Source organism: Dasypus novemcinctus, chromosome 20 (genome assembly GCF_030445035.2).
Source record: "Dasypus novemcinctus isolate mDasNov1 chromosome 20, mDasNov1.1.hap2, whole genome shotgun sequence".
NCBI classification, from domain to species: domain Eukaryota; kingdom Metazoa; phylum Chordata; class Mammalia; order Cingulata; family Dasypodidae; genus Dasypus; species Dasypus novemcinctus.
This window is the reverse complement of record NC_080692.1, coordinates 41077903-41102459: the sequence shown is the minus strand read 5'-3', so window position 1 is coordinate 41102459 and position 24557 is coordinate 41077903. Positions and strand designations below refer to the sequence as shown.

At 39.8% G+C, this 24557-nt stretch overlaps 1 protein-coding gene across 13 annotated transcripts in view; it reads right to left on the bottom strand.

Annotated features, from left to right (window-relative positions):
- The window catches only part of PLEKHA5 (pleckstrin homology domain containing A5), a 250461-nt gene that overhangs the window by 146138 nt on the left and 79766 nt on the right, over positions 1-24557 (bottom strand). For 4 of the 13 annotated variants that reach the window (XM_071210203.1, XM_071210205.1, XM_071210202.1 and 1 more), the window contains exon 1: positions 11175-11351. The exons of the other annotated variants lie outside the window; for them this stretch is intronic. The gene's annotated coding sequence lies outside the window, so the exon portion shown is untranslated. Of the gene's footprint in view, positions 1-11174; positions 11352-24557 lie in introns of those variants that run through there. 13 annotated transcript variants of the gene reach the window in all.

Here is a 24557-nt window from a genome sequence, read left to right as displayed (position 1 = left end):
CTGCTCTCTGTGTCCATTTGCTGTGTGCTCTTCTGTGTCCACCTGCATTCTTGTCAGCGGCATCGGGAATCTGGGTCTCTCTTTGTTGCGTCATCTTGCTGCCTCATTTCTCTGTGTGTGTGGCGCCACTCCTGGGAATGCTGCACTTTCTTTCGTGCTGGGCGGCTCTTCTTACGGGGCGCACTCCTTGCTTGTGGGGCTCCCCTACGCAGGGACACCCCTGCGTGGCAGGGCACTCCCTGCTCGCATCAGCACTGCCCGTGGGTCAGCTCATCACATGGGTCAGGAGGCCCTGGGTTTGAACCCCGGACCTTCCATGTGGTAGGTGGATACTCATTTTGTTGTGCCAAATACACTTCCCAATACAGTTTAGTTTTAGGTTGGGGACTGATATTGTTAAATTATCATTTAACCTTTGGAGATGCAAATTTGGCCTGAGAGCCAGAATCCAACATTTCTTTGGGCTATAATGAGAGTTGCAAGATGAAGTCCACTGGCCAGTACCAACTGGTTAGGGCAGATCTCTTTAAACTTGCTAAATCATTTTAAAAGGGGTCTCAGGGAGTAGGATTGGGCCCTTATATGGCGTGCCATGACATGTTTTCAGAAGAACACGAACACATTGTTTCAAATACAAAAATGCTTTTAAAATTTTTATATGTAACTTGAACGGAAGGTGGTGGGGATGTTATCCAAACTGCTGAGGTGCGAGCCTTCCCCACTCCCCCTCACTCACCGTCTAGAATGTCGGTCAGCTGTCAACATGTCGTGGCCGCCCTCGCCTTCTACACACTGGAGAGCACTAAACACATGTAGTCAGTGCCTGGATTCTGTTATATGTTCTGTACTACTTGGGACTAAAAAAGGATTTTTACATTTCACTAAACACACACACACACAAACAAAAAGAACAACTTTTGTCTAACCTAAAACAAGTTTAAATTAACAGGGAGGTTCCCAGTACTATAAAATAAGAGACAGTTTTTATTAAGTAAATAAATCTGCAGTTTAAAGGGGAAAAAAATTGCTTTTTCAAATGAAAGACAGCATCTAGCCACACAGCTTGAGTGAATCCTGGATTCCAGCTTCAGGTGGGCTCTTGACATCATCTGGCAGGCAGCTCTTTTATTTGCTTCCATTCCACTTTCATCCGTGATTCTAAAAATTTTCTAACTAGCAGTTACCCCAGCGGCCCCCAAATCAGATGAGAGCCCTGCAGTTCAAATCTTAGTGGCAGCCACATCCATCCTTCCTTATTTCTTCCTACAAGTCTTCAGAAGACGAGCTGTTGTTCTCAACTCCCCATGCCCTAGTTTTAATCTCTGGTCCCTCTTTCCTCCAGTTTCGGTCTCTTCCCTCTCCTGGCTCCTTTAGTCATTTCCATTCTTCGATGTATCTTATTTTTGAATGTATTTTCCTTCTTGCACTTCCCACTCCCACCTCCTTCACTACTCAACTAATTGTAGCCTTATTTCCACATTCCTCACTTCACAGCCAACGGCAAGATCAAAGGCTACTTCTTTAGTTCTCACCTCACAGGACCCCTGTGGACCAGCCCTCCCGAGTCATCTGGCTCTCTCCTGCCAACCATTTCTTACAGAGTCCTCTGCTAGCTTTCCATCCTGCACCACCCAGACCAGGGGGGGTCTTCTAAGACGCTGTCTTCATCCACCTTTACTTTACAGCCCTCTCTTCCTTAAGTGATTTATGAAATCCCTTTTTCATAACTGGTTGTTGTTTTATAACTGTGTTGCTGTTAAATTAAATTTATACATTGGTAACACCTTAATGTATATCTCCTGCTCAGCAGGGCCCTACAGCCAATTTTTGTTTTACATGGTATTCACAACTTCCTATATCATGATGTTCAAAACTCTTTATTCCCAGTAAAAATATGTTTCTCTCCTAAATTTTTCACTTCAAATACAATCCAAATGCTGGAGAGGAGTCCTTCAAGCCCTCACATTTACTAGCTCCCCTCTCCCAAACACGCAGTCCTTTGATTCTGCTGTTTCAGTTTCCATTGCATTTTCCATCTTTTTATTTCCACTGCCACAGTTCAAAATCCTCATTCCATTTTCATTTGTACCATTTCAACTATTCCTGAGTTTGTCTGTGCCCAATTTCCTCTCCCTTCAGTTTGTCCTCCACATTGCTATATCTTTTTTTTCTCTCCATATAATCTGGATGTGTAGTTTATTTAAGAAAACAATCTAGATAAATTTTTATTTCAATTTCTGAAATGTTTCTTTGACAGGTTGTTTTAATTTTTTGTTAATCTGTGTACAAGACAATGCTATCAACCAATCATCAACCAAAGTAGGATATACATTTCGAGGGCATTTATTTGCTTTACTAGTAACTGGGATGGATTTGATTTTTTACATATTGTTCTACTTTCTGTCTCCAACTAATTATGCGTGGGGAAAAGTGGTTAGCCAGGATTTAGAATACAACAAAGCTAACTGACCCACAAAATGACTTAACCCAGAACTCTGTCTTGATCAGTTTGCCAAGTCAGTTTTCTATCACATGGTAGCTTTTAAAATAGAGAACATGGCAGGCTGGAGTTGGTTAGTCGACCTCATTTCCCTAAATCAAGGAAGAACTCAGAGTCTCTTATAAGTAATGTCACTTCTCACAGCTTTGTTACTGACTACATGCCTGAACAATTTAGCAAATTTAATACGCAGTTTTTAAAGAGACCTTTCATCTAACCTGTCATAATATCAAAAAGCTGAGAGGTTGGGGTGATAGTTTCTGACTTTGATTTTTTTAACACTTGTCCTTTTAATTCACAAATCTGTCCTGCTCTGCTCCCCTACTTAAACTCTTAAAAATGCCCACCTGTGTCTGTCAGATGGTCTGTGCTCCTTGGCGTGGCATACAGCACTACCCTGATCTGCCATTCTGTCCGGCCTGCGCTCCCTGCCCTAAAGTCTTCACAACAGGTACTCTAGCAGCATTGAACCAAGCATCTCCGGAAGAGATCCACAATACAAGCCTTTGGCCCTACTGTTCTCTTTGTCTAGAATGCCACCCACTCCTGCTTTTCTGCTTAGCAAATTCTTATTCCCCCCTCAAAATCCCACACAGACATCAGCTCCTCTGGGAAGCCACCCATGCGCTCGGATCCTTGGGCAGAAGGAATTACTCCCCCTCTTTGCCACCTCTGTGCTCTGTGAACACCTCTCTCACTGACTCAGCGCTTTAGCACTCGATCCAGAGGAGCGGGCACCTGTCTGCTGACATTGAGGTCACCTGGGCCTGGCTGTGTCAATGACCCGGTGTTTAATCACTGACAGTTATCTCTTTACAGACCCTTTTCCCTACTGGGTGGATTAAGAGCTCACCAAAAACTAGCACAGGACCTGCCTGAAGATGATTGAAAACAGAGGTCCTCAGTTTAGTGACTGGGGATTTTGGCATGAGCATAGGTTTGGGTTTAAATCCTGGCTCTGCCACTCACGAGCTCTCTAAATTTGAAACAGAGAACTGCTCTCAGCTTAAGTTTTCCAATTTCTTGAAATGGGGGTAAATAATATCCTCCCCGCAGATTGTTATGCAGATTATACAAGATAATAGGCACTCAATAACTGCTCACACACTATGCATTTAGTAATGTTTGATGGATTTATGAATATACTGGTCATGCAATATTTCAAAAAGTTAGAAATAGTTAAGATTAAACTAAATATGTGAGCACTGACTGTTTCTTCAAAACTTATTTACCAGAGCATTTACATAAAAGTAATATTTTAACAGGCACTTTCTATTTTTATTAAAACTGAACTTGAATTCTTCTTTTTGACTTTGGTTGATGTCGGCCTTATGCTTAAAATCTTTATAAACCTTGTAATAGGAAGAAGCATGTGGGAAGCAGACTTGGCCCAGTGGTTAGGGCATTTGTCTACCACATGGGAGGTCCGCGGTTCAAACCCCAGGCCTCCTTGACCCGATGAGTTGTACAAGGCATGGGACTGTATAACTCAGCGAAACATGTGGTGGAAGAAGATGGACTGTGGTTAACAGTGCAAATAAGAGAATGCCCTCACATGAACTAATGTACAATACTAACTGTTAATAATAGGGAGTGTATGGAAAAATTATACCAAATGTACATTATGGACCACAGTTGGTGTTTAATAGTCTGATGATGTTCTTTTTTTTTTTTTTAAAGATTTATTTTATTTATTTCTCTCCCCTCCCACCCCGCCCCCAGACCAGCCCCGGTTGTCTGTTTTCTGTGTCCATTTGCTCTGTGTTCTTCTTTCTGTCTGCTTTTTGTCTGCTTATTGGTAGCAGCACGGGAATCTGTGTTTCTTTTTGTTGCATCATCTTGTTGTGTCAGCTCTCCGTGTGTGTGTGGCACCATTCTTGGGCAGGCTGCACTTTCGTTCGCGCTGGGCGGCCCTCCTTACAGAGCACACTCCTTGGGCATGGGGCTCCCCTACACGGGGGACACCCCTGCGTGGCAGGGCACTCCTTGCGTGCATCAGCACTGCACATGGGCTAGCTCCACATGGGTCAAGGAGGCCCAGGGTTTGAACCGTGGACCCCCCATATGGTAGATGGACGCCCTAACCACTGGGCAAAGTCTGCCGCCCTTGTATTATTCTTAAACACAACTCTACACAGAAGAAAAAAATAATCTAGAGTGAAATTTAGTATATCAAAAACCAAAGGAAAAAAAGAAACTGAACAACATACTGTTTTCTGTTAAAATTACAAAGATATGATATACACTGAGAAAAGAATCACATGTTTAATATTAAACAAGCATACTTCATTTTAATGCCTATAATTACACCTATCACAAAAACTTATAAATAGGTCAAGTCATATTAAGAAAAACTTCTTGCTTCCTTATCAACTCTTTGGGCAAGGTGAGAAAAGGTAGTGAAAATGAGAGTGTCTCCAATCGACCAAGATATATTGATTGTCTCCCAGTGCTCACGTTCTTGCTCTAGAATTTTTACTTGTTTATTCAGAAAGATTTCTGCACCGTTCACTAAGCTGTAAGATTATGTTATCCATCTCCCAAACGAATGCTGCTAGCTAGATGTTAATTTTCTACATTCTCCTTTTCTTGCCATTAGGAACTTATCCTTAAAGGAAAGATACATTTCTGAAATACTTATAAAATCAGTTTTAGTAGATAAACCCTATTTTCTCATTGACTTAAACTGTAACTTCTCAAGAAAGAAGTACAGCTCCAGGAAACTTCATGCTAATATCCAAAACATAACTTCTGAAAGGCACAGGGTAAAAAAGCCAGCCCAAGTAGCTCATCAGAACTGAAAAAGAAACCAAAGATGTGTATACTAGACAGCCCCTAACCTGTCTACCCATTAAGAAGACTGGGAGAAGATTCTTAATCCAGAACCTCTTCCACTGGAAATCATCCACACTAAATAATGGCTTGGGGGAGAATTCCATCTGCATTAAATAAGAAAGATTCTATGCTTTAGGCTTGTGGTTTTCTAACTTTACAGGGTACAGCTTTAGACTTATACTTGAAAAATGCAAGAAATAAAAACTCAAGAGTCACAGAATACATAGGATTTTACTAAGACATTTATTTTTCATTAAAGGCTCCCTAAATTGCACATTTAATACGTAGTTGCTTTTTTTTTTAGTAAATATGGCTAAACCATTAAAACACAAGTTCAACACTAAACTCAACAAGAAAGTTGATCAACCCCTATTCTCAGGACCATCATAAAGATGCCAAATGAGGCTGACAGTCAATATGCAAAGCACCTAGGGTCAAAACCAGCCAGTTTCAGGTTCCTAGGTAGCTTGGGATGATAGTAGTCTGTTAGCATTTGTCCCATCCCTTCTCAGAAGAAATGATTTGAGAATATGTACATTGATTAGTTGGCAGTTTGAGATTACTTTATGAATCCCAAAAATAGAAAGATTATGTTTGCAATCTTTTGAATTAAATTCAGTTAAGGGGCCTGTGATCAGATTACTTGATGAGAGAGAGAGAGAAGAGAAAGGAACTGCCATGTTTGATCCTGCCAAATATGAGAAAGGATCACCTAAGCAGGAAGCCCAAGAGGCTGGGCCAGGCAACTCAGAGATGAGCCTCTGACAGCTTGCTGCTGCAATGGGTTAGAAAGCAGAGCAGAGCAGGTGAGCCTGAGAGAGGAAGCCAGGAGGGGAAGAATCTCCCCCACCATCTTGCTTCAACATGTGGCAGCAAACTTTGATGAGAAAGCACCTATTATTATGCCTCAAGTTGGATTTTTCATGGCCTTGGAACTGTAAGCTTTTACCCCAAATAAATACACCTTATAAAAGCCAATATATTTCTTGTACTTTGCATCAGCAGCCCTTTGGCAAACTAAAACAGTAGCTTATAGCAAGAAAAACTGCAGTTTAAATTAGGTTTCAAATTTAACAAAGGTGCTAGAACAAAGCCTAAGTTGGTAACCATATCAAACTTCCAATTTTTCAAAATAAAACTAAAACAGTTCCTAAGGGAACTGTGAGGTGCAGTCCAGCGTCCAGCACACATTTTACTGCTATGTGTATCTGATGTGTTCACAGAAGAGGCAGAAGTCTTAAGCTTCAAGTGAACAGAGGGAATAATGTCCATTCTTTAATAACCTTGGCAGCAATCAGGATGATGGGCAAGAAAAAGACATCATAAAAGAAGTGTACAAGTTCACAAATTCAGTTCAGGGCCAAGAGGTTGAAGAGTCACTGAGGAGGGATCACTTGGAAGGTATTATGGTATACTTTAATTCAAACTGTTTTAACACTCAGCCCCCAAGGAAAAGTGTGACGGATTTGACACAGAGAGCATGCCAACAGCTAGTCAAACAAAATAAAGACATTCTAGAAACTCCAGCGCCTGGCGTGCTTTTTTTGCATTCTAATATTAGAGCTTAACACTGGTGGGAGGAAGATATTTTTGCTTGGAGATAGATAATGGAAGGTTGTTGCTACTGTTGTTGCTATTATGACGTCAGCTTTTATTCTGACCTGTAGTTCTTACTTTTTATTCTTTAGGCTGATGACACCAGAGGAAAAACAGTATAGGTTAACACGAAAGTGAGAACAGAGTAAGGCATGACTGTACCTGTGCATTTGGCTTACTGAAAGGACCACATGGGACAAGTGCTAGCCAAGGTCTGGATGTGCAAGTACAGGATTACTGTGAAAAAATATCACAACAAATCAAAGAAAGAGAATCCACCTTTGAGCTACAAACATGTAATAGTGCTTGATAAAAGGATGCTGAGAAGAATCCAGATGAGAAAAGAACCACCAAGTCAGGAAGCACAATAGAGAGACTGACAACTTGACAATAAGAGGGTGAATCTGGGAAGCAACAACAAAGCACTGAGGAAATCACAGACTGAGGTTATGCTTGTGTGAATCTGCTGAGGGTTTTAGTAGCTATCTATCGAGGGCTTAGTAAAAGAGTTAAACTATGTCAAGTTAGGTTAAGTAATGGGATTATATACTTTGGATGTACCTATCTTAAATCATTTATACTTGAGATCTCATTAAAATAAAGTAGTTTTATACTGAGTCAGCTAGCTGACCTTGAATCTGCTGAAAAGCCACTGCCAGAAGAAATGTACTTAGAGAGAAGTAAAAGTACAACAGTCTGATCCTAAAGACACAGTGTTTTCTTTTATGTCAAACCACTCCACCCATTCAATCTCTGATAGCTGAACACCTTAATATTTGACTATTACATTGGACCAGATTCACCAAATTTTCAGTGAATGGACCATACAATTTCAGGGTTCTTGGATACAAATAATTACAAAATTCTTTCAAGGCCAACAATGAATTGTTTACAGTTAAAAAAAGGTCCTTGGTCAATTCATATTTTTACTTCATTGGTGGAAATGACATAATAGTGTGTAATAATTTTAATGTGTTTCTTAAATAATGACAGTATGATAATGACTTCTTTAAAAAAACATCAATCATTTCTAAAAGTAGAGAACAAAGAAATATAAAATATGAGCCCTTAACTATTGGTATGGACTGAAAGACAGAAAAAGGAAAAAAATTAAATCAATAAACGTTTAATGAGTGCCAGTTGTGTGTTAGGTATGGCTGGGTTTCTGCAAATTTGAAAGTCCATACTTAAAACTAAGTGTGATCTTTAAAATTTGAACATTGTTTTTATAATGATATTTATTGCCTAGTCTTACATACAAACAAATCTGAGGGATTCCTGTAGCAAAATCTTGTTTTGCCTGCCATGCCAAATAAAGCTGGAACATACTGGTGATGAACATTTCCTCTATTTAGGAATTAGGTAAATAATGCTCCTTTACAATACTATCACCTGCAATTTCTGGTTTAAAAGCCATTATATTATTAGGAAGGGTTTCCAAATAAATTTTTACTTATACTTCAGTATAATTCTGTGAGTCTGGAATTGAAATCAGATAGGTAATATTTAGACAAACATTTACTAAACACTTACTCTGCAACCCATACCATGCTACATTTCTTATTATTTTCTACTATAAATCAAGTCTTTAAAATTAATTGGTGTCTTCATGGGGATAATCTCAAACTTTAAGAATTATCAAAATCTTTCCTTGATCACTATTTTGGCCCAAATCTTTCACATAATATTCATGACCTACTCTTGTAGTGTTTGGGGACTTAGTAACAGTGTTATAAACTGAAATTACAGTTCTTTTCACTCAATTTACTATTCATACACACATTTGTATTCTCTTTACATTTTAATTCTGAAATTGTTCTCTAAGTGCAAAATAAGAAAAGAACTGAGGCAATTTTCTGGACGATACAAGCAAACCCATAATTCTTCCTTCACTTATCTGGATATTTCAATATAAGGGTTTATATTCAGAATTATTTAAAAAGTTTGCCAAATGTGTGATATCATATATTGCAATATTTTTCTTTTCAAAAGTAAACCATTTTTTCAGAGAAAATTACAGAGAAAATTTCTGAAAAAGATGCTAAAGGCAAAGAAGTTCTACTACAAACAAGCTTTTATGTACCAGTATCTCCTAAACTTACTTGATCAGAGATCTCATTTTCATGTAACACAATGTATGATATTCCAGCATTACTGAGCTTCATAACAGTTACAGAAATAATGCTCTGCAATTGGCAGGTGTTAAATTAAATACACGAGTAGATAAACTTAATGATTTGCAAATGAACAAAATCTCTAGAAACCTGGCAAAGAGATCCTTGTCATCAATACCACCACCCCCCCTCCCGCCATATTTCCCTTTCTTTCATTTTCCTGTAGTTTCTATGTACTTTTCTTTAGCAGGCCTTGAGTTGATTACTTAGCTTCATTGAAGATCTATAATCATCTATATTCAGGGGAAAATGGGACTAAATAGATGCAAGAAGTAGTGCAAAGTACGATTTTGCCATGAAAATTTCCTGCTTATCCAGTCTATCGTAAACAAGCAAAAAAAACAAACAAAAAAAGTTGCAATCACATTTATGCCACCTTTTGATAACACAATATACATATGTTTCTGGTAATCTGGTTTCAAAGAACACGCAGGACTGATGCATTTTACAAACCTGAAATGTTTTTAAAACGAACAGTTAACAGAATTTTCCACTCTGTAAAAGCAACACTTCTTTTTCCCACAGTAGCTATTTGTGAATGACTTTGCCACGGTCTACGAAATAATCTTATTACTTTAGGAACCTTAAAAGAACCTCCAAATGCCATGGTAAAGTATTCTGCTAAAAAAGTGGAGATAAACAGGGCATGCACACTGCCCAAGGTCACACAAGTGAGTCAGTATTAAAGATGTGGGAATAGATTTCTTGAGTACTGTCATCTACTCCTCATCTTTAACTGCTAGCCCTCCCCTTTCATGAATATACCAGTTAAATTATACACCCACCTCCTTCGCATGTGCCAATCGTGGAAAATGGCATAGTGGGGGCAGTTCACAAAATAAAGATATTTCAGGAAAGCATCACATAATTGCCTGGCATTTGAAGGTACTAAGCTTTTAGTATTCTCTTCCTATTCCTCCCACCTTCCACACCATTTCCTGGAACTCTTTAAAAAATTCCCTATCTGACATTTATATGCACCAACCAACGTCACTTCCCCTAAGGAAATAAATATGGTAATTTTATGCTTTCTTTTCAAATATCCAAAAAAAAAAAAATCTTTCTCTCAAACAATGATGTGATTTTAATTTCCAAAAGAATATTCTGAATACGCTAAAGATTTGGTTGCTGAGTTTACCTATTATAATAAGTATATAATCAAAATCATGCTTATTATGAAATAATAATTTGCACATTTTAAATATTACATGCTATTATGAGAACCTGTTTTAAGCTATTATATAATATGAACAAAAAAAAAAATCACAAAATTTCCCCTGAACTTCATGGTAGAATAAGAGCACACTGGATAACAAAAATAATCACAAAACATTTAAATAAGAGTATCTGCCTAGCAATCTCCATAAAATGAACTCACAGGAACTAAGAGGAGCCCCCAAAGTCAAAACTATTACTGTGCTTCAAACACGTCTGTAGCTAATACAAAACTAAAAATAGAATAACCTGTAAATACAAATACTGAAAAATTGCAACAACTTACATTTTACCAAGTGCTGTCACTCATTTGATTTTAGAGTATCTTAAATGACAAAAGCAAACTTTTATTTTTGAATCACCTATTTGACACTATGTACATATTATTGCAACAGGATCTCTCATTTTATTTAAAGAATTATTGTTCTTGAACTAAATAGACCCTTCCTACTACTTTTCTAGATATGCTGTAGAAATGTGAGAGCAAAATTTATAATTTTATTAAAATTCAAGAACAAACGTCTTACTCCATCTAAACAGACAAACCCTGAAGCCTCCCGCAACAATTCTGCCAGCATCATACAGCACAAGTGAGCAAATGAAATTTCTGGGGAACAGGAAAAAGTATCATCATGGCAATTTATGAACCTCTCACCTCAGAAATGTACTGGAAATATTTCAGAAGAGTGAGATTTAGATTGCAGGAATAATTTTCTCCCAATCTCAGCTAAGTTACTTGCTACATAAAGCACCAGCTTAATATAGAACAGGCGGCAGATAGAAGTAAAGACATAGCTTGCTAGGAATAACTGACAGATTAAAACAAAATAGAATAAAACAGCTGATTAACTCACCAAATAGCCTTTTACTAAAACCCTGCATTCTTCTCTTTGTCTTAGGCGTCTGGTTCCCAAAGACAAATTACATGCTGACAGAAAGATGACAAAGGGCACACTGTGATCCTTTTCTCTTCTTCCCTTCCCACTAGAAGGAAACTAAACCACACTGCAGTCTCCAAGAGTAAGTGTTTCATATGAGCATGCTCAGTATCTAACTTAACCGCCTTGGTGTTTCCTCTCGGCATGGATGGCCTACTTCCAGACAAACTAAGACTGCCGCAACTTCAGGGGAGGACCACTGACCGCCTGAACTAAATGCACCACCGGACGAGAATTCATTTGTTTTTACCTTCGTGATACTTGTGGTCCACTTAACTGCATGTGACTGGAAATGATTATTTCTAACTTTTATCAAAACAAGTCCTTAGGTTTCAATATTTCATGCACTATGCCAATATAAATAGCCCTAAATGCTGGAATGATTTGGAAATTTCAAGAAACTGAGGATGTGATCGTCCAAAGTAAGTATGTCCACTGGCAAATTACACAATCTCTAAGTCATCCATATTTCAATTACTAACTCCTTATTCTATCCTCTAGTCTATCCATCGAATACAACAATCTGCAAACTCTGTAGTGGTATATTAATTTCTCCTCGGAACAAACTAAAATGTTCAGTGTCTTTATTAAAAGTGTTTGGTATCTTCAAACCACAGTGAAAGAATTTTTCTCATCTATAGAGCTGCACGTTCTCAGTAATGATAACAGACCTCATCCAAATGTTGATAAACCTATAAAACACGATTTTTAAAAATCTGCACTTTAAAGAACAATTTTTACAAAAATGCCAGAAAATCAGCCAAATGGTTTGCTTGTGTGCATGTGTATGTTCACACCATCAAACAAATAATCTGCTTGATTTGCTGAATAACTAAATGCAAAAAACATGGGGTTTGCATGATGAAAATATGGCCAAGGAGCTTATTCTTTGCTCACTATGACCATATAAATATTCCAGAAATAGAATAGCACAGCATATACAGTCCCACTAAAACCAAGCAGACAGCTCTTGCATTTCCACTTCCCATTTTCACCTTGGTCAGAGAAGTCAAAATAGGAAGAGGTTTTTTGGTTTTTGTTTTGGAAGACACAGAGGGAAGTGGGGGAAGGGTGGGAATGGGGTGGGGGTGGTTATAATTTTTGAGTGATGTGGGAAAATAAAGCTAGAAGGCTGCATTTTTTTTCTCTCTTTACCTAGCCTAAGATTGCACTTCAAAGGATGTTTTCTAAATTCCACCAATCCAAGCCCAGGATAGCGTGCCACTGGCTAAGTGGGGTTGCCCCTCCATCTATAAACAAGCACATATGCTAATTTCCATTTTCCCCTTTTTCACAACCCATCCCTGTCAGTTCTATCACTTCCCTGTTGTAAGCCACAGAAACTAGACACACACACATACACACAATACAATGTTGGACGCCTGGGAAGTGAGAAGGCATGGCAAATAGGGAGACAAATTCTGTAGCAGCAGCTAAGGTCAGGTACTTCATAGATGGTGAGACAGAATCAGCAAAAGGTTCAAGAGTCGTAAAAAATAAAATATTAAAGGAGTAAAGAGGGAAGCAGATTTGGCTCAACTGACAGAGCATGCACCTACCACACAGGAGGTCCAGGGTTCAAACCCAGGGTCTCCTGACCCATGTGATGAGTTGGCCCACGTGCAGTGCTGATGCGCGCAAGGAGCGCTGTGCCACGCAGGGGTGTCCCCTGTGTAGGGGAGCCCCACGCACAAGGAGTGCACCCTGTAAGGAGAGCCTCCGCATGTGAAAAAAGTGCAGCCTGCCCAGGAGTGGCGCTGTAAACAGAGAGAGCGCACAGCAAGATGGCACACAAAAAGAGAGACAGAGTCCCGGTGCCACTGACAAGACTGCAGATAAACAAAGAAGACCACACAGTGAACGGACACAGAGATCAGACAATGGGGGGGGGGGGGGGGGGAGAAGGAATAAAGAAAATCACAAAGAATGATTTATTTATGGAACCATATCTAACTCCTTTCCAGAAAAAAAAGTTAAAATAAAAGAAAACTCCCAATATACCAACATTTTCTTTAGCATTCTACCAAAGTAACTCAATCTTATCACCAACAAACTTTAAGCAGGTGTAATTACAAGGTCCGTGAGCACTGCAAACTACATAGCATCCAATATCTAAAGAAAAAGCCCAGGAAAAGAAAGGACAAAATGAAAGCAAACATCAGGAGACACAACAAAGTGCCAATATATGTATATATGGTTAAGACTAAATAAGTGCTGTATGTGTTAGAGTAGAGGTTCTGTAGAGTATTATACCTAAAGTACTCAAAGACAGTTCTATGATCCTTGAGTGAGAAAGGGAAAGTTCTTCAGTAAAGACTAAACAAAACAATCTGATTCCAATCTATCAATACTGACTGAGAACCTGTTGTATATTAGGCATAGTACAAGATAATGCACAGTGGAAACTAGAGCAAGTAGGACTAACAGGGTTGATGAGGCAAGAGCACATGCAACCAAAACAAGGGTGTTGCTGCAAAGGAGAGGTGCTATAGTGTTCTGGAGAGTTTAGAGGGAAGAGATTAAACATTCTGCTGTAGGGAATTAGGAAAGGTTTTGTGAGCAGATGATCTTTCTAAACTGCATGAACCCACGAGGGTGGGTGGTTCCCTCTGATTTTAGCAAACCTGGCATTCCTTCTATAGCTAACCACATGCCGATCGGGGTGAGTGAATGACCAATGAGCCTGATGCTGAAATTTGTTTTATTTTTTTCCCATAGGGTCATACAGAATAATTTGGATAGTGGTGTATGTGTGTGTGTGTGTGTGTGAGAGAGAGAGAGATATGCTCGGGGTCCAGAAACCTTTCAAGTTGACCTCTCAGTGGGGCGAGGTGTCTTGGAAAAGATTCCTCAATGATTTTGAAGTTCCCACTGCTCTAGGTGCTCATTAGCTTATAGGATGACAAGGACATATGAACAAATAATTGAAAGACAATGTTGGAGAACTGTGAAGGAAGTCTCTTGAAGATTCAGTAATTTTGCTTGGGGGTGCACCAGACATCAGAAAATATTTGAGCAGGACTGGAAGAAGGAACACAATGTCTATGTACAAGAAGGGGAGTAATGGATACTTTAATAAAAGGAAACAAAGAAACAACGCAGGTAAGGCATAAAGCCAGAGAAAGTACATGGTGTGCTGGGAAAGAGTTCCAGTGTGGCTGCGGATGGGGGCAGCAAAGCAGAAAGAGGCATGCAAGGAGCATAGGCGGTTTATGAAAAAGGCTTTTAACATAATCCTGGAGTTGGTGGATTGATGAATGAGTGAATTTATCCTTGCAAGCATTTTAGAGACAGTAAATATTTTCAAATAGTGTAACCACATGGTCCTACTTATGCATTTAAATGTGGATGGCAGTTTGTAAAAAATGGAAGGAAGGAGGAGACTGACAGCTGGGTAGCTGATTAGTAGTTGGATATCTAGATGGAAATTCTAGGGAGATCTTAGGTAGTAGTACATTGAGGAAATAAGAAATCTGAGAGATTTTTAAAGACAAGAGGACATGGTGCTGGACTGGATACAGGAGTCGAACAGATGGAAAAGCAGGGAACATCTATGAGGATCCTGCTTGGGGCTACTGGGTGGAGACCTGGATGCACAGGGTGGTGATACGGGTTGCATTTAGAGGAGAGTGGGCTCACCAGGGGAGAGGGGACAAGGAGGGAAAATCAGCTCAGTTTCAAAACAGGTAGAAGTTACAGTTTTGACAGTCAACCGGAAATATCTAGTATAAGTAGAAGGAAATATGCATCTAGGGTTCAAGAAAGAGATTCAAATCTACAAAAGAAGAAAAGAAGTCAGATAAAGAGCTCAAGAAAGAGATCAGAAAAAACAGAACCACCCCTGTACATCAAGTGTGATATTCAGGAAACCAGGGAAGGAAACATCAAGGCAGGTAGGTGGTCAAACTGCCAAGGACAGAAAGGTCAAGAACGATGATTGAAAAAGGCTGATTGACTTATCCACTGGACGCTGTCACAAACCTCATGAAAATCAGAATAGCACTGTAAGGTCAGGAAAGCAGCTCCGAGAAGACTAAGGCAGGCTTGGACTCGGAGGGAAGACTCAGCAAGCATTTGCTTAGTGCTTCCTTTTGCCAGGTCTTATGCTAACAACTTTCATGGATTGCATCATTCACCCACAAAAACAACATTGTGTGATAACTCTGCTAAAAATCCTAAATAAAGATGAGGAAATGGGGGGTACTCTGATTCTTTCTGTCTTAACCACCATAATCACTTCGCTCTACTGCCTCTCAACCATTAGCGTAAGATTCTCTCTCCCTCTTTTTTTTTTTTTAAATATGGCAATAAGTAACTGCTAATATTTACAGACTGTCTTAAATATATCATTTCAACTCAATATTCACAACTTCCCTTAAGGCAACAGGTACCATTATTATTCTCCCTATTTTACAAAGCTGGAGACTGAAGCTCAGAGGTCACACAGATATGTGAGCTGAGTTAGAATTAGAATCCAGGCTTTTCAACTCCAAAACCCATGGCATAACTGAGAGAAAAACAAGGAGGAAATGTGGCTAGGCGGGTGAAGGGATGCAGAGCTGCCAAGGGAAGGACCTACAGAAAGGCAAGGGGGACTAACTTGGTTTTTATTTAGTTTTATTGTGGTATAATTTATGTTCCATAAAACCCGCCCACTGTACGTGTACATTCAATGACTTCTAGTAAATTCACAGAGTTGTGTAATTGTCACCACCATCCAGTTTTAGAACATCATCCCTCAAGTTCCCTCCTGTCCCCTTTGCACCCACCCTCACTCCCCCAGACACAGACAACCCCTGATCTGCTTTTTGCCTCTGTAATTTGTCTTTTCATATATGTGGAAACACACAATGTATAGTTTCTGTGTCTGGCTTCTTTCAAGTAGCTTTAGGTTTTAAAGGTCATTCATGTTATACCAAGTTTTAGTATTCGAACGTTCCAGTAACAAGTCTTTGTGTAGATGTTTCATTTCTCTTTCGTAGATACTCTTGGATCAAGTTTACATTTAACGGTTTAAGAAAGCACCATACTCTTTCCAAAGTAACTTCACCATTTTGCATTCCCATCATTAATATACAAGTTTGCTTTTCGACATTCAACAATAGTTGGTATTAACATCTGTATTAGTCAGTCAAAGGGGTGCTGATGCAAAGTACCGGGAATTTGTTGGTATTTATAAAGGGTATTTAATTGGGGTAGAAACTTACAGTTACAAGACCCTAAAGGGTCCAATTTAAGGTACCATAAGAGGGTACTGCTTCACCCAAAGTCTGTTGCCACACATTAGTAAGCAAGATGCAGGTGAGGCCTGTGAGGGGGGTTCAGCCCTCCACTTCCCCCTTAAGGCTCTGTGGGTCCAGCTTCTTCTGATTTCAGCTATAGGCTGGCACAAGGCTCGTCTCTTCTTGGGGCTAGCTCCTTTCTGGGCTCAGGAGCTCTGTTAATAAGGTCAGCTGTAGACTATCAGGCAAATGGTTCATCTCTCTTCCTGGTTTCTCTGCCATGTCTATGGAGCGGTCTCTCTTCCTCTGTGCTCTTCTGTGGGCATTTATATCTGTGTTCTTGATTGAGTGCCCATTTCTATAGCCCACCAAGCAGGCTGGGACTCAACACTGCACACCCTAATGATGTGGTTGAATCAAGTCCTAGTCTTGATTCAATTAAGTAAACCTAAAGCTTGAAATTAACACAATCAAAGGGAACCAGGCCCAGAGAAACAGACCAGTTTACAAACATAATCAATATCTCCTTTTGGAATTCATAAATAATATCAAATTGCCACAACACTTTTTTTTTTGATGTACCTGGGGCTGGGGATTGAACCTGGGACCTTGTATGTGGGAAGGTGGTGCTTAACCACGAGTCACATCAGCTTCCCTGAGTTGGTTTTCTTTGAAAACATTTTGCTTATTGTTCATTTTTTTTGTTTTGTTTTGTTTTTTTCAGGAAGCACCAGAAACCAAACCCGGGACCTCCCATGTGGGAGGCAGGAGTTCAAATGCTTGAGCCACGTCCGCTCCCTCCTTTTTTACTGTAATCATTCTTGTAGGTATAAGGCGGGTTAGTTTAGGGAAAGGGGAGGTGAGTCACAGCTGGACTTGACAGAAAGCATGGCTGTGAGACAGGTGGCCATGAAACCCACCTGGAAACCCCCTGAGGGAAAGACTGCCACTTTGAATTCCATCTGGGGTCAGGGGGAAGCCCCGGACACCTTCAAAAGGCCTCACCATTGGCCCCATGAACTGACAGGTGGAGTAACCAGTCAGAACAGCAAACAGCAGCTCCCCCTCCCCCCGCCACAACATTAGGAGTGAACAATGGCAGCCCACAAGCCCCAACACTCTCGCTGCCTAGCGGAGCCCACATCTACAGTTTTAGGTGGGAAACTCTGTTCTTTCCTCCCATTTCTCAATAAACTACCGGCCTAACTAAATCAGCATGTTCCTAAATTCTTTCATGCAACATAAGCCAAGAACTGAGAAGACTCCATCACTCCCCAATTTCAGGTATTTTGTTGTGGTTTTAATCTGTGAGTTCCTAACATCTAATGATGTCAAACGTTTTTCATTCATATAAACTTCTTTCGTGAAATACCTGTTAAAATCCTTTGCCCATTTTTTAAAAATTGGGTTGTTATGGATTTGTAAGAATTATTTATATATTCTAGGTATAAGTTCTTTGTTAGACACATGATTTGCAAATATTTTCTCCCAGTCTGAGACTTGTCTTTTTATTTTGTCTTTCAGATGAAAAGTTTTAAATTTCGATAAAATTTAATTTATCGATTTTTTTTTCTTTATGGGTCTCGATTTTGGTGTTTTATCTAAGAAATCATTCACAGACCCAAGGTCAAAAATATTTTCTCCTATTTATTTATTTTATAAGTTTTATAGTTTTCATTCTTACATTTAGGTCAATAATCCATTCTGAGTTTTTTGTGTGTCTATGTATGCTGTGAGGTAAGGGTCTAAGTTAATTTTTTTTCTGTCAGGGGTGGGGAGGGCTTTGGATGTCCAATTTTCCGAGAACCATTTCTTGAAAAGATTACTCACTGAATTCCTTTGGTACCTCTGTCAAAAGTCCTCCCTTTTGACAGAGAAAACACAAGCAAGAAGAGTTAAGAAGAATAAAGATACTTGGGAAGTGGAATTGGCCCAGTGGTTAGCGCATCCGTCTACCACATGGGAGGTCCACGGTTCAAACCCCGGGCCTCCTTGACCCGTGTGGAGCTGGCCCATGCTCAGTGCTGATGCGCGCAAGGAGTGCCGAGTGCAAGGAGTGCGCCCCTTAAGGAGAGCCGCCCAACACACGGAGAGCTGACGCAACAAGACAACGCAACAAAAAGAAACACAGATTCCTGGTGCCGCTGGCAACAACAGAAGCGTATAAATAAGAACACGCAGCAAATGGACACAGAGAGCAGACAACTGGGGTGGGGGGAAGGGGAGAGAAATAAAAAAAAAAAAAGAATGAAGATACAGACAGATTTGAGGTTGAAGAGGAAGGAAAATCTAACCAAGTTCATTCCTGACGGCATCTATTTTTCTCTACCAGGTTGCTCAGTGGTCTGCTAGGAATGAAGAGGAGTGGAACAGTGTTTTGAGGTAAGTAACAAAAGGTTTGGAACATTTGCTGTAGGGAAAAGAAAAGTGACTGGATAGTGGAGCTGTTTTCTCTACTGGTATTTGGTGACCAAAGAAGTAAAGGTGGGTCTTCGGCCTGCACACAGATCCTGAGACTTTCATCCCATTCCCGGGAAGAATGAAAAGGAAATCTATTCAGCAGGAAGGAAAGGAGGTTAAAAAGATTTAATAGTGACTCTTCAAATAGTTTGAGATTCCACCTGACTTAGAGAATAAAATATACAATCAGTTCCACAGCGTTTCCAAAAAAAACCAAAACACCTCAGGCCTTTGACTATGTTTTTCACCAGGAGCTTCTGTGTTCATCAAGTTTAATGCTGTTTTTTACTGGGACTTAGGATTTTCAGGAAAAAGAAACTTGCCACAGGGATATTTACATGAAGCTTTATAGAGGAGTAGCTGGCTGCTGGGCAACTAGAAGTCACCAAGACCTCACTATCATGTGTTCATGAGACAAGTCTAAAGGACTAAAGGCATTTACCTGGGGGATAGGGGCACAGGGGGTGGAGGGCCACAGTAACAGGATCTTGAAGACGAGAAAAGAGCCACAAGCTGGCAACAGCCACTGCCACCACTGTCGCCATTTCCTTAAGATTAAATGAAGGTACAACACAGTAATGGTCACAAAGTGCTGATACTATACTTTGCTGGCAAAAGATTCCCCAGGTATATAAAAATTTTATCTCTTTCTCAAAGATCTGCAGAGGACATTATAAATTAAAGAAAAAGTGAAGAGCTTTGATTTTTAAAATTTCAACTTAATAACTAATACAATTAAGCATTTTCCCCAAAACCATAGAGCAAGGAAATGAGTCTCAGGAGTTGTACAAATGAAAAAGAAATATTAATAGAAAGAGTTAGTATAAAATCTGGGGCAGATACTTGGAAAGAGGTATAAATTACTCTGGAGGATAATTTGTTACAATGTGAAAGGAAAGAATTGTCAATTTTAAAACATATTTACATAAAATAAACTTAAATATGTAGTGATAAGCTCTTGGCATATACTCAGCATGCAGCAAGATAATGAATAGACTTAATTATATATTATTTTGGGATTCAAGTTCTATCTCTTGGTATAGACAATGATTAGACTAAAAGACAATCTCTCATGCTTTACTAGAAAAAACAATAGCAAATACAAAACAATTTTACTGCTGAATAAAGGTTCAGAAGAGGAAGTAGTTTTTAAAAATATTGCTTTATGAAATGAGAAGAGAAATGGGGATGGGGCAGGACAATTCCTGCTTTCTACTAGGAGAGTAGTAAATATTTTTAGTGCCCCCTCCCTAGAATCAGAAATCAAGATTTTTCCCATTTTGCTTAATGATATTCTTAACCTAATAGCTAAAATATTATGTTAAGTATTACAAAATTTTATAACTTTTAAAAAACCATTTGTTCTCTTTGTTCATTCCACAGACGTATGAGGAATACAGCAGTAAAAAGTCTATGCCCTTATGGAGCTTACAGTTTCATGGTGGAAGCAAAGACAATATAAGACAGTGAAAGGGTGATCCAGAGAACCCTTTGGGGATGCTAAGACAGGGTAAGTGAGAGCGAGTGGACAGGAAAAGCCTGCAGGGCAACATTTAACAGACTAACAGGGACAGGAGAAGAGAAGTCCTGGCAGCATGGGCAGTCGAAAGGCTCTAAGGTAGAAGGAACAAGCTTGGCACATCTGAAGAACCAAGAGAAGGCCTCTGTCTAGGCTGTGAGGTAAGGAGTAAACAGTACCGTAGGCCAGCAAGTGTCAGATGGTAAGCCAGAGAAGGGACTCTGGCTGTGCCATGATCTGTCCTACATTATAAGTCTATTAGAAGAATGACTGGCCACGGTGTGGAGGGCGGATTGCAGAGAATCAAGAGGAGATGCAGGGGGAGCAGATGTGGCTCAAGAGGTTGAAATCCTGCTTCCCACATGGGAAGTCCCTGGTTGGGACCCCCGTGCCTCCTAAAAAACAAAACAAAACACAAGCAATCAAGTAAATGTAAGAACCAACTCAGGAGAGCCAATGAGGCTCAGTGGTTCAGCGCAGGCTTCCTATTTACAAGGTCCTGGGTTTAATCTCGGGTTCAACTCAAAGAGCAGAAGCAGGGGAAGAGCTGAGAGGCTACTGCGATTGTCTGGGTGAGACATGATGGTGGCAGAGATGAGGGTTTATGATAGATGCAGAGAAGGAGAGATGTGGGATGTTTTAGAAGAAGCATCACCAGAGCCTTCTAATAGACTAAGGGTAAGTAAGGGATAAGGAAAGAAAGAAACTAAAGATTGCTGTAAAGATTTTATCTCAGTCAGTGGGTAGGGTGGGGGAAAGGAAGAGTTCAGTTTTGGCTGTAACATTAGACACTGTATGGAGAGGTTAGAAAGTGTGGCGATTAAAGGAGTTTAGGCTGGGGATACAGATTTACATGTGACTGGTATATAGAGTACAAGGAGCCTTGGAACTGAGTGAGATGACCTAAGAGAGGACACAAGATTGACCTTCTGCTGTCATTATTTCATATCAGTCATTCAGCAATGCCTACTATGTGCCAGGCCCCATCTATGTGAAAAAGCCAGATTATTGCTCTCATGGAGTTTAGTCTAACAGAGAACACAAATACATATATTTTATATATATGCAAATTATATAGTGTATCAGAAGGTGGTTAGTTTATGGAAGAACAGAGGAATGAGGAATGTAGCTAAGTGATGAAATTATTTGGGGGTTAGGGTAAGCCTTGTACAAAAGATGAGATGTGAGTAAAAAGCCAGGCTGAGGGAAGGGACAGTTCTAATTTGCCAGGCCTGAGATAGGAATAAATAAAATCATTGAAAATCAGACATGCTGGCATGTTTGAAGAACAGTGTGGAGCAGAGGAAAAAGAGTCAGTAAAGGAATGGCCAAAAAGCAGGAATGCAGGAGTGCAGGAGTGTCTGAAAGCACGGAGCTAAGGGGAAAAGGGTGGAGGACCAGCGGTGCTGAATGCTTTGGCGAGGACGGGAAAGGTAGGGAAAGGTCAGAGCAGGGAGGTTCTGAAGTGGGAACTGCACTGTCTGGGGAGACGGGTGCCATCTCTCTACCGAGTGAGGAGGGGTGCAGTGGGGCTGGCAGGAGGCGTATCTACTTCCAAATGTAGTAAGGCAAGTGGTTCTAAGGACTTATGAAATTCTTGGTCTGTTGAAGCAAAAAAACCAGAATTTAAAATTTTTAAATAATGGTACCATAGTTCTGAAATCCAAAAAACCCCTGTTGCTTATTTTCTCATTCTATTAATTCTAAACCTCATAAAAACTTCAAAGGGAAGCATTTTAAAGTGAAGTAGGGGGTTGCTCTTCATTCCCCTGGTAGCACAGACAGGTCCTTGCTGCTCCCAGCTGGCACGGAGAGGAGGAGGAAAAGATGAGTGAGTGTTTCGACCTTCCTGAGTTGCAGAAGGTATAACAGAAAGGAAGCTGGGTAAGGAGAACACACGGAAACAGAACAGGCAATCCACACAAGCGATACTCTCCATCAGGGGTTGGCAGGCTGTCGGCTGTGGACCAAATTTGCCTGCTTTTGTAAATAAAGTTTTATTGGAGCACTGCCATGCTCATTTGTTTATATCTTATCTTTGGCTTCTTTTTCTCACTACACAGCTTAGTTGATAGTTATGATAGAGACTGGGGCACAAACCTTACAATATTTACTGTCTGACCATTTGCAGAAAAAGTTCATTGCCCTCTGCTCCAGATTTAGACTTTGACATTTGCAGATGAGGTTCTGAGTGTTAATGAGATACATAAATTCAAGGACAGTAAATAGCCTGTAAGTGAACTTTAAATGTAAAAGAGGACGTAATGTTAACATTTTTTTTTAAAAGAAGAAAGGTCTTAATATTAGAAGAGGAACCCGAATGTAGTAAAATTCACAAGAGCAAGGCTTCCATTAAGCATGCCTGTTTATTAAGGTAATTTATGAGCTTAAGAGGGTCCATGTGGGAACACATGAACCCAGATTTGAACAAAGGCAACACGAACGTTATGGTGACTGAATCAGGTACTGTGAAAAAGCAACTTCTAAACTGTAATCAGTTTCTTATGCTGAGCTGGAAGTTGGCTATCAATTTATCACTTACTAGAAATCTATTCTGGTGTGTGAGAGTTTTGATTTTTTAAATCTGGAAGTGGCCTGCAGTTTTGAGAATATGCCCCTAAGTAATAGCCTCCGTCTATCCATCTGTCCTGCAATGCCTTCAAGCGTATGAGCTTCTGATACATGGCAGACAAATGGAAAAATGCAATTTCTGGGCAGGAGACACAGAGTTCAAGACTCTGGGTATATGAGCAGCTGGCTAGGAAATCCCAAAAGAAATACATTCCTTACAATATCAGCAGCATATATTCTCCTTCTGCTTCGGTGTCGGGATCATTCTTAAAATCTAGTTTTCTAAACTAGTGAAAAGGATTTATGCCAAATACAATATACTTTGATTTGAGGTTAAGGTATGAAGGGAAAAGTTTTAGAGGTGAACTTATTTCATTTCAGAATTTCAATTTCAGAAAATAACAAAAGCTACCGTTTATTGTACCAGGCGCTGTTCTGAGTACATTTCAAAAATCGGTTTATTTAATCCTTAAAATAACTCAGTAGGGTAAGAAATACTCTCATCCCCACTACACTGAACCTTGAGTTTACCCTGCTGAATTTAGTAGCAGAACCAAGACCTGAATCCAGAGACGTCTCACAACAAAGCTCTCCACACCCCGCTGCTGGTCCCGGGGGCACGTCCTCTTCTGACTCCCGTGGTTTGTCTGTTCCTTTACTTTTCTTTCCTCCCAACCCTCTCCTTTCCACTTTCACTTTCTTATTGTTAACCACATAGCTAGCACAGGCCTGGTACATGCTTATCAAACCAATTCATATGCACAAAAGGTACAAATTAAAAATACAAAGTAGCCTTCACCCATACTGTCAATATTTACTGCGCTGTACGGAGCTTACTTCTTGTACTCAAGATAATGTGCATAAATACCGCGGGTATATATCAAACTCTTCCACGCTAGTACACACACTTCTGCCTCTGTTTTAAGTGCTGCATGACATGTTCCACAGCACAGATATCCTGTAATTTGTGAAGTCATTCCCTATTGATTGCTCTCTTGCCTTTTTTTGACATCTCATTTCTTTCTCTGTTGCTGTTTATACAACTTTTCATAGTGAGCATCTGGTGTTTGCCTTATGTATACTAATAGAGATGACTGAAACGTATCTATCTACGTAGTTATAATTGTAAAAAGATTAACAGTTGTTATGTTTTTTACATGACCTTTTGTGATATTTTATTAAGTTCAATTTCTTGAATAGGATTTTGTTTGTGCACCCTGAGGTCTTCAGGACCCTTTCCTAAACTTGAAAGATCTGTCCCTTTTCTTGGTTATCGACAGATTATGTTTTATGTGTCAACACTGATTTTAAAAATTTTAGGGATCAGCTATTTCAGCCAAATGTTTTTTTGGTTTTGTTTTGTTTTTGTTTTTGTTTTTTGCTTTTTGTTTTGGTACCAATAAGTCTTTATTTAGTCATTGTATTACCCCGGGGAAAAGAGGGAAAGGGGAAAGGGTCAGCATGTGTTAAAAAATGATAGCAGAAGAGAATGAAGTACCCAGTACAAAATCCACCATCGAATAAACG